General features: G+C 30.2%; 1 protein-coding gene across 4 annotated transcripts in view; it reads left to right on the top strand.

The window, feature by feature from the left end:
- The first annotated feature begins 8,244 nt into the window (after positions 1-8,244).
- Positions 8,245-9,123, top strand: part of LOC119601211 (protein 4.1 homolog) — a 135,591-nt gene continuing 134,712 nt past the window's right edge. For all 4 annotated transcript variants that reach the window (XM_037952002.1, XM_037952000.1, XM_037952001.1 and 1 more), the window contains exons 1-2: positions 8,245-8,333; positions 8,481-8,835. The gene's annotated coding sequence lies outside the window, so the exon portion shown is untranslated. The remainder of the gene's footprint in view (positions 8,334-8,480; positions 8,836-9,123) is intronic.

Raw genomic sequence — 9,123 nt, 5'->3', positions numbered from 1 at the left:
TTATAGTTTTCAACGAATTCTATTTAATTCAAACTAAATTATTAATGTTAAATCTTAAACGAAAAAAAAAACAAAGAAAAAAAATTAATAAAAAATTATATAAGTAACATAAATAAAATAGTTGTACTAGCCTTAAACAAATTAAACCAGATTTTGCAAAAACAACAAAATCTACACTATTCAGCTAACAATTAAACATTTTTTTTTAGTATAGATTTTGAAAATCCCACAAATTATTGCTCAAGTCTTTTTTGTTTGTTTAATAGATTTTCAAAATCATTTGGTTTTTTTATAAACAAGCTAAATTATTGCTGAATAATTAAACTTTTTAAAAATTTAGCAAAATTTTGCAACAAATTATTTTAAAAATTTTCAGTTTTGTAAGTTTCAATTTGAAAACTACAATCCAACTGCAGGCATGAAAAAATCACTTATGATAAGTAGTTCATATAGTAGTCAGAAGATTAGTCTGTAGGCTATAGTCCAATCTATAGTCTAGCATAAAGACTAGACTATAGTCTTGTCTATAGTTTATAGCCAAGTCTATTAGTCTACAGACTAGTCCATAGACTATAGACTAGACTATAGATTAGACTAGACTATAGATTAGACTAGACTATAGATTAGACTATAGACTATACTATATATAGTCTAGACTATACTATATAGTCTAGACTATACTATATATAGTCTAGACTATAGACTATAGACTAGACTATAGACTAGACTATAGACTAGACTATAGACTAGACTATAGACTAGACTATAGACTAGACTATAGACTAGACTATAGACTAGACTATAGACTATACTATAGTCTAGACTATAGACTAGACTATAGACTAGACTATAGACTAGACTATAGACTAGACTATAGACTAGACTATAGACTAGACTATAGACTAGACTATAGACTAGACTATAGACTAGACTATAGACTAGACTATAGACTAGACTATAGACTAGACTATAGACTAGACTATAGACTAGACTATAGACTAGACTATAGACTAGACTATAGACTAGACTATAGACTAGATTATAGACTAGACTATAGACTAGACTATAGACTAGACTATAGACTAGACTATAGACTAGACTATAGACTAGACTATAGACTAGACTATAGACTAGACTATAGACTAGACTATAGACTAGACTATAGACTAGACTATAGACTAGACTATAGACTAGACTATAGACTAGACTATAGACTGGACTATAGACTAGACTATAGACTAGACTAGACTGTAGACTAGACTAGACTAGACTATAGACTAGACTATAGACTAGACTATAGACTAGACTATAGACTAGACTATAGACTAGACTATAGACTAGACTATAGACTAGACTATAGACTAGACTATAGACTAGACTATAGACTAGACTATAGACTAGAAAATACTATATACTAGACTATAGACTAGACTATAGACTAGACTATAGACTAGACTATAGACTAGACTATAGACTAGACTATAGACTAGACTATAGACTAGACTATAGACTAGACTATAGACTAGACTATAGACTAGACTATAGACTAGACTATAGACTAGACTATAGACTAGACTATATACTAGACTATAGACTAGACTATAGACTAGACTATAGAATAGACTATAGAATAGACTATAGACTAGACTATAGACTAGACTATAGACTAGACTATAGACTAGACTATAGACTAGACTATAGACTAGACTATAAACTAGACTATAGACTAGACTAGACTCTAGATTAGACTATAGACTAGACTCTAGACTAGACTATAGACTAGACTCTAGACTAGACTATAGACTAGACTATAGACTAGACTATAGACTAGACTATAGACTAGACTATAGACTAGACTATAGACTAGACTATAGACTTGACTATAGACTAGACTAGACTATAGACTAGACTATAGACTAGACTATAGACTAGACTATAGACTAGACTATAGACTAGACTATAGACTAGACTATAGACTAGCCTATAGACTAGACTATAGACTAGCCTATAGACTAGACTAGACTATAGACTTGACTAGAGACCAGACTAGACTAAAGACTAGACTAGAGACTTGACTAGACTACAGACTAGTCTTTAGCTCAGTATCCATAATCTAGTTTATAGCCTATTCTATTCTATCGTATAGTCTAGTCTATAGTCTTGTCTACAGACTAATCTATAGTCTTGTTAATAGACTATTTTATAGTCTAGTCTACAGACTAGCCTATAGTCGAGTCTATAGACTCCTAGTCTATAGACTATTCCATAATCTAGTCTTTAGCCTAGTCTTCAGTTTAGTCTATAGTCTAGTCCATAGACTAGTCTATAGTCTATTCTATAGTCTAGTCTATAGTCTAGACTAGAGTTTAGTTTATAGTCTTGGCTATATACTAGTCTATCGTATTGTCTATAGAATATTCTGCAGTCTATGGTGTAGCCTACAGTCTAGTCTATAGCCTAGTCTTCAGTTTAGTCTATAGTCTAGTCCATAGCCTAGTCTGTAGCCTAGTATATAGACTAGTCCATAGCGTAGTCTATAGACTAGTCCATAGCCTAGTCTATAGACTAGTCTATAATCTAGTCTATAGACTAGTCTATAATCTAGTCTATAGACTAGTCTATAATCTAGTCTATAGACTAGTCTATAATCTAGTCTATAGACTAGTCTATAATCTAGTCTATAGACTAGTCTATAATCTAGTCTATAGACTAGTCTATAATCTAGTCTATAGACTAGTCCATAGCCTAGTCTATAGACTAGTCTATAATCTAGTCTATAGACTAGTCTATAATCTAGTCTATATACTAGTCTATCGTAGAGTGTATAGTCTATTGTATAGTCTAGTCTATTCTATAGTGTGGTCTATAGTCTATTCTATAGTCTATTCTGTAGTCTATAGTATATTCTATAGTCTACTGTCTAGTCTATACGAATTCACTATTCGAATTTTCTCCTAAAATTTGGTAAATTTGATATTCTGCATTTCGTTATTCAGCCCTATTCTGCATATCGAATCGAATCGAAATTTTCTCTGTTTAGCAACTTTGATCACTAAGTCACTAAAATCACAACTTACAAAAACGTAGCTACGATTTTACGATTCCGTTTCTTTATATATTCCAATAATCTTTATATCGAAGCGTAATTGAATGCGTTAACGTAATCGGTGATGATCAGAACATTCTGACACATTACCAACTTAACCTGCAACTAACGACCATATTGGAAGAGTTCAATGATAAAGCAGGAAAAGTCTCAACACTTTTGTAGGAGTTGTTAGAACCTTCACCATTCTCGTTGTTAAGGAAAGTCTAACACGTTGTGATCTAAGCAATCTATTAGGATTTTTTAAAGGAATTGGTGGGCTGTTATGGTGGGATCGTGTGATTTTCACAATTTGTATTGGTCACCGAATGCAACTCTTTAATCTCTTGATTAGACTATGAACTTGTCTATTATCTAGTCTGTGGACTAGACTATTGACAAGTCTGTAGACTAGTATACTAACTAGCCTATTGATTAGTCTGTGTACTAGATGGTTGGACTATTGACTGGCCTATAGAATAGTTTATTAACTGGAGTAGGGACTATCCTATTAAATAGCTTATGGACTAATCTGTGGACTAGTCTTCGAACTATTCTAATCGAATCTCTAGACTATTGACATATCTATGACTATTCTATTGACAATTCTATTGTATAATCAATTTACTAGACTATCGACTAGTCTATTATTAGTCTATGAACCATGGACTAGTCGACTAGTCAAATCTATTAACTGTAGACTACTCCAAACTTTTGCGTATAAAATGAAAAGTTTTACACAAAATGGAGTTAGTAGTAATAAAATTGTTACATTTCTTAACGATTTTGATTTCGTATTGAAAGCAAATTTCTTAGAAAAGATACACTAACGAAGTATTTTTAACTTTTCACACAAATTAGCTGCTAGTACAATTATAATTTTTAATAATTTAGCTTGAATTATTTGTGGTTTTCATTAAAAATAAAAACAAATTTAGGCTGTTTTTGTATAAGAAAAAAAAAACAAACATAATTTCCAATTGTTTAATAAACACATTTCGTATTATAAAGAGCTGTTTTATATTGTCCCCTTAAAATGCATGTTTTATTATTATTATCTTTAAATAAACATTAATATTACATTCAGCAACACTACTTAAATTTAGTTTTACATAAAATTTATTTAAAAACTTAAATTCTTTTATTAATTTGGTTAAAAAAAAAACGAAACTATAATAACACGGTGAGAAATTGTGTTTTTATTTATTTACAGCAATTGCTTTCAATTTCCTTTTTTTAATATAATTAAATTTTTGTATTTGATTTTTTTTGTTTAAATTTAGCTTGTAACTACTATTGTCCTTAAACATTTTAATATTTTGTGTTTTAATTTGTAATTTGTTTCTTTTGTCAAGACATTTTTATCATTAGATTGTAGTTTATTATTATTATTAATAACATTTCGTCAAGAATTTATTAAATATAACGATGAAAAGCCTCCACTTGTTCTCTATTGTATAACGTTTATTAACAAACGTCATAAACGTAATTTTTTTAAAATTGTAATCTTTATTATTAATACATTACATATGTACGTATATTTTTGTGAACTTCGTAAAATGTTCTGTGAATGAAAATATGAAATTATATATATTTAGAAATACATGTTACATTAAAATGATAAACGATAATTAAAAAAAATATTTGTATGTTTTGCTTTTAGCAAGAATAGGTTATGGCTAGTGTAGTTCTGATCATTTGTAGAACTAAACACTTTTCTAAATATGATAATAATAGTCTGTATTTAACTTAACTTCTCTGAACTTCGATTACTTTCATAATATAAGGAGATCAGCATGAATTTGTTGATCATATCCTCAAATCTAATGACTGTGGCTTAATCTATGGGAAAGTCTATTGACTATTTTATGGAATAGTCATTTAACTACTCTATGGACTAGAATATTGACCACTCTATGAATTAGATTACTATATTGGAATAGTCTTGTCTCGTCTTTAGAATCTTATATAATTTCTGGACTATTCAAAAGATTAGTACCTTGTGTAATATATGGACCAGTTTATTGAATAATATATCAACTAGTCTATGAATTAAACTCTGGACTAGTCCATTAACTAGACTGTGAACTAGTTTATAGACAATCTATTGACTATTCTATTACCCAGTCTATTGTCTAATGTATGAACTAGTCTCTTCATTGCATGTCTATTGACAAGTATATGAAATAGACTATGGACTAATATATTGCCAAATTCTTTGGACTATTCTTTTGACTAGTCACTGGCTCGTCTAAGAACTACATATAATATGGACTAGACTACAAACAAGAATGTAAACTAGTCAGTAAACTAGTTTATAAACTATGGCAGTTCTGCACAATCTACTCTGGATTTCAATAGCCTAGGCCCTAGGCTAAGTAGTTCGTAGACTAGTCAATAGACTAGTGAATAGACTAACCAATAGACTAGTTCTTAGATTAGTCAAGAGAAAAGTCAAACGATTAGTCCATACAACTGACAAATTTATAAAGTGGACTATAGACTAGTTCATAGACCAGTCTGTAAAATAGTCAATAGACCATTCCATAGATAGAGCAATAGACTAATCAGACTAGATAGTCTAAATAGTCCACAGACTAGTGTATAGCCTAGTTTATGGACAAATAAATATAGACTAGTTATTAGACTTATCCATGTACTAGACAATAGACTAATCCATAGACTAATCCATAGGCTATTCCAAATGGAATTGTTTCTTACGATTCCGGTTTTTGTTGGAATTCTATAATGCGATCGTTGCGTAATTGAATGCGTGAACGTCATCGAAATGCAGAATAGGGATGATATTCTGTTTCCATTATGCTACACCGATGACGTATCCTGCTCCTGATAAGCAAGCCTGCGAGTGTCGTCTCAGTTATAATATACTACGAGATGTACCTTTTCATCGTTAATAGACTTTAGAGTCAGTCAATAAATTAGTCAATGATGCAGTCAAAAGACTACTCCAACCTATGTATATACTAATAGACTTATCCATAGACTAATTCATAAACTAGTCAACGAAACGTTCATAGACTAGTACATAGGTTAGTTCATAGACTAGTACATAGATTAGTTCCTATAATAGTACATAGATTAGTTCCTATACTAGTACATAGACTCGTCAATAGAGTAGTCTACAGACTAGTCAATAGACTAGTGAACAGACTAGTGCATAGTCCATATAAGCTAATCCATAGACTATCCAACAGACTATTTAATAGACCAGTTATAAACTAGTCTATATTGGCTAGTCTATAGACGAGTCGATAGACTATTCTATATATGTATTAGTCAATAGACTAGTCCATAAGCTAGTCAATAGACCATTCCATAAACTAGTTCATACATTACTCAATAGGTTAGTCCATATTTCGGACTAATATAGTCTGTTTATCAGTCCATAGACTAGACCATAAACTAGTCGTAGACTAATCAATAGACTATTCTATAGATTTGTCAATAGACTAGTCCATAGGCTGGTAGACTTGTCAATAGACTAGTCCACAGATTAGTAAATAAACTAGTCCATAGACTAGTCAATGGACTAGACAATAGACTAGTCCGTATACTAGTCCATATACTAACAAATGAACTGGCCCATATACTTACTAGGCATTGACTACTCCATAGACTAGTCAATATACTAGATAAAAGACTATTCCATATACATACTTATTAACTAGTTCATAGATTAGTCATTAGAAACGTCTATAGATTATTTAGTCGATAATACGGATTAATATATTAGGTAGTCTATAGACCAGTCCATAGACTTGTCAATAGACTAGTAAATAGACTAATCCATTAACAATCCAACAGACTATTTAATAGACTTGTTATAAACTAGTCTCTATTGGCTAGTCAATAGACTATTCTATATATTAATCAATAGACTAGTCCATAGGCTAGTCAATAGACTATTTCATAAACTAGTTCGTAGATTACTTAATAGATTAATCCATATTACGGACCATAAACCATAGACCATAAACTAGTGAATAGACTATTCCATAGATTTGTCAATAGAATAGTCCATAGGCAGGTAGATAGTCTAGTTCATAGACTTGTCAGTAGACTAGTCTACAGACTAATCAATAGACTAGTCCATAGACTAGTTAATGGACTAGACAATAGACTAGTCAATATACTATTCCATGTACTGACCAATAAACTGACCCTTTTACTAGCCATTAAACTACTGCACAGACTAGTCCATATACTAAAGGCTAGTTCCTAGATTAGCGAATATACATACAAGACCATATACTAGTCAATAGCCTAATCCAGTTCATAACTAGTTCATAGATAAGTCAATAGAAAAATCTATAGATTGATTAGTCGATATGACGGGCTAATATATAGCCTATAGATCCATAGACTTATCAATATACTAGTCCGTAGGCCAGTCGATATACTAATCCATATGCTATGCAATAGATTAGTCCAAAGGCTAGTTAATAGACTAATTTATAGACTAGTTCATAGTATGTAATTAGACTAAACCTTAGACCAGTCAATAAAGCACTCAATAGACAAAAATAAAGTCAACAATCCATAGACTGGACAACAGAAAAGTCCATAAACTAGCCGATAGATTAGTCCATAGTAAATCGACTAAATCATTTTTACATAACAGTGTTAACGGAAAAACTGAATCTTAAAGTGTAGATAACCAGATTTAATATTTGAAACAAAATGAGAAAAAAACAATTTACATTCAAAATCATCTGGCAACCTGTAATGAGAGCCCTGTAAACAACCACCTTGTAGCTAGTTGAACAACAACAAAGTTAACTGTACTAAAAATGTAAAGTGTGAAAACAATAACAAAAAATCTTATTCAGAAAAAAGTGGCTGTTAAAAGAAGAAGCAAACTTGAAAGGAAATCAACAAATAACACAACAGAAGAGTTGCCATATGGGCCAAAAAAAATTAACAGTAATTTGCCACCGATGACAAAATTGAGTTGAAAAGAGCAAGAAGAGTGATAGAATTATGGTAACAGAGGGAGAGAATTCCAATTAGATTTTAGGGTGGGCCATTAATGAGAGATTAAGTACGCTCTCGACTCATTAATGTATCTATTAAATAGAGAGTTAAATGGAATTTTTGTTGTAGTTGTTGTTGTTGCGGCTGTTATTGTAATTGTGGGGACTGTAGAAATATGACGAGTTTTCAAAACCAAACAGTTCGAGTATCTTAGTCGTGGCGTGCGTTTGTTTAACAAAAAACCTAAGCGAATGTAAGAAATTGTTTTTTTTTAAATAAAATTCAAGAATTTAAAAAGAAAAGGAAATTATTTTGTATCCCTAAGATATTAAATATTTTTTTAACAGTGAAGAATTTTTTTATTGAAAATATTATTCTTATTATTCGATTCTTTTTGCAGAAAAAAATTTACAAGCACAAATTGCTTTTTTCAACTAAAAAAGTAAAGAAAAATATTTATCTTAAAGAAAAAGAAATAAATATAAATTAACAACAAAAGAAAAAAGTTTTTTACCAAGAATTTGTGTGGAAAAATTAAAGAAAATACAAATTAAAGAAAAATACCTTAAAAAAGAAGAAAAATATATTAACGAACGAACCCAAAACGAAAACAACTTTCTTTCACAAATTATTACAACAAGAAAAAAAAGAGAAAAATCCAACAACAAAATCAACAAGATAATTGGAATATACAACTAAAACAACAACAATACATACAACTCTTTGAACTTTGTGAAAATAACAACAAAATTAAGGTAAATTTTTAAATTTCATAATAAATAAATTATTATTAACAAAAAAAAAACTAAAGTTCACTAAAGAAACGAAAAAAAAATTAAAAGATTCTTTTTGAATTTGACTTTTTGGGGCTGTGGCTGTTAAATATGAAAAAAAAAAGAATTCATTAAAAAAAACTTGTCTGTAGTAACGACGACAACAACTGAACAAAACAACAACAACACAAGCAGCAAAACAACTTAAAAGCTTATGTAGAATGGTTAATATTATAATAATAACAACAACAAAAACCACTCTACAACAAC

This window comes from Lucilia sericata, unplaced genomic scaffold, assembly GCF_015586225.1.
Source record: "Lucilia sericata isolate MDLA Ls3-8-SP2 unplaced genomic scaffold, ASM1558622v1 Contig000151F_arrow, whole genome shotgun sequence".
Lineage (NCBI taxonomy): Eukaryota > Metazoa > Arthropoda > Insecta > Diptera > Calliphoridae > Lucilia > Lucilia sericata.
The sequence above is the reverse complement of the archived record's forward strand: the minus strand, read 5'-3'. Positions and strand labels throughout refer to the sequence as shown.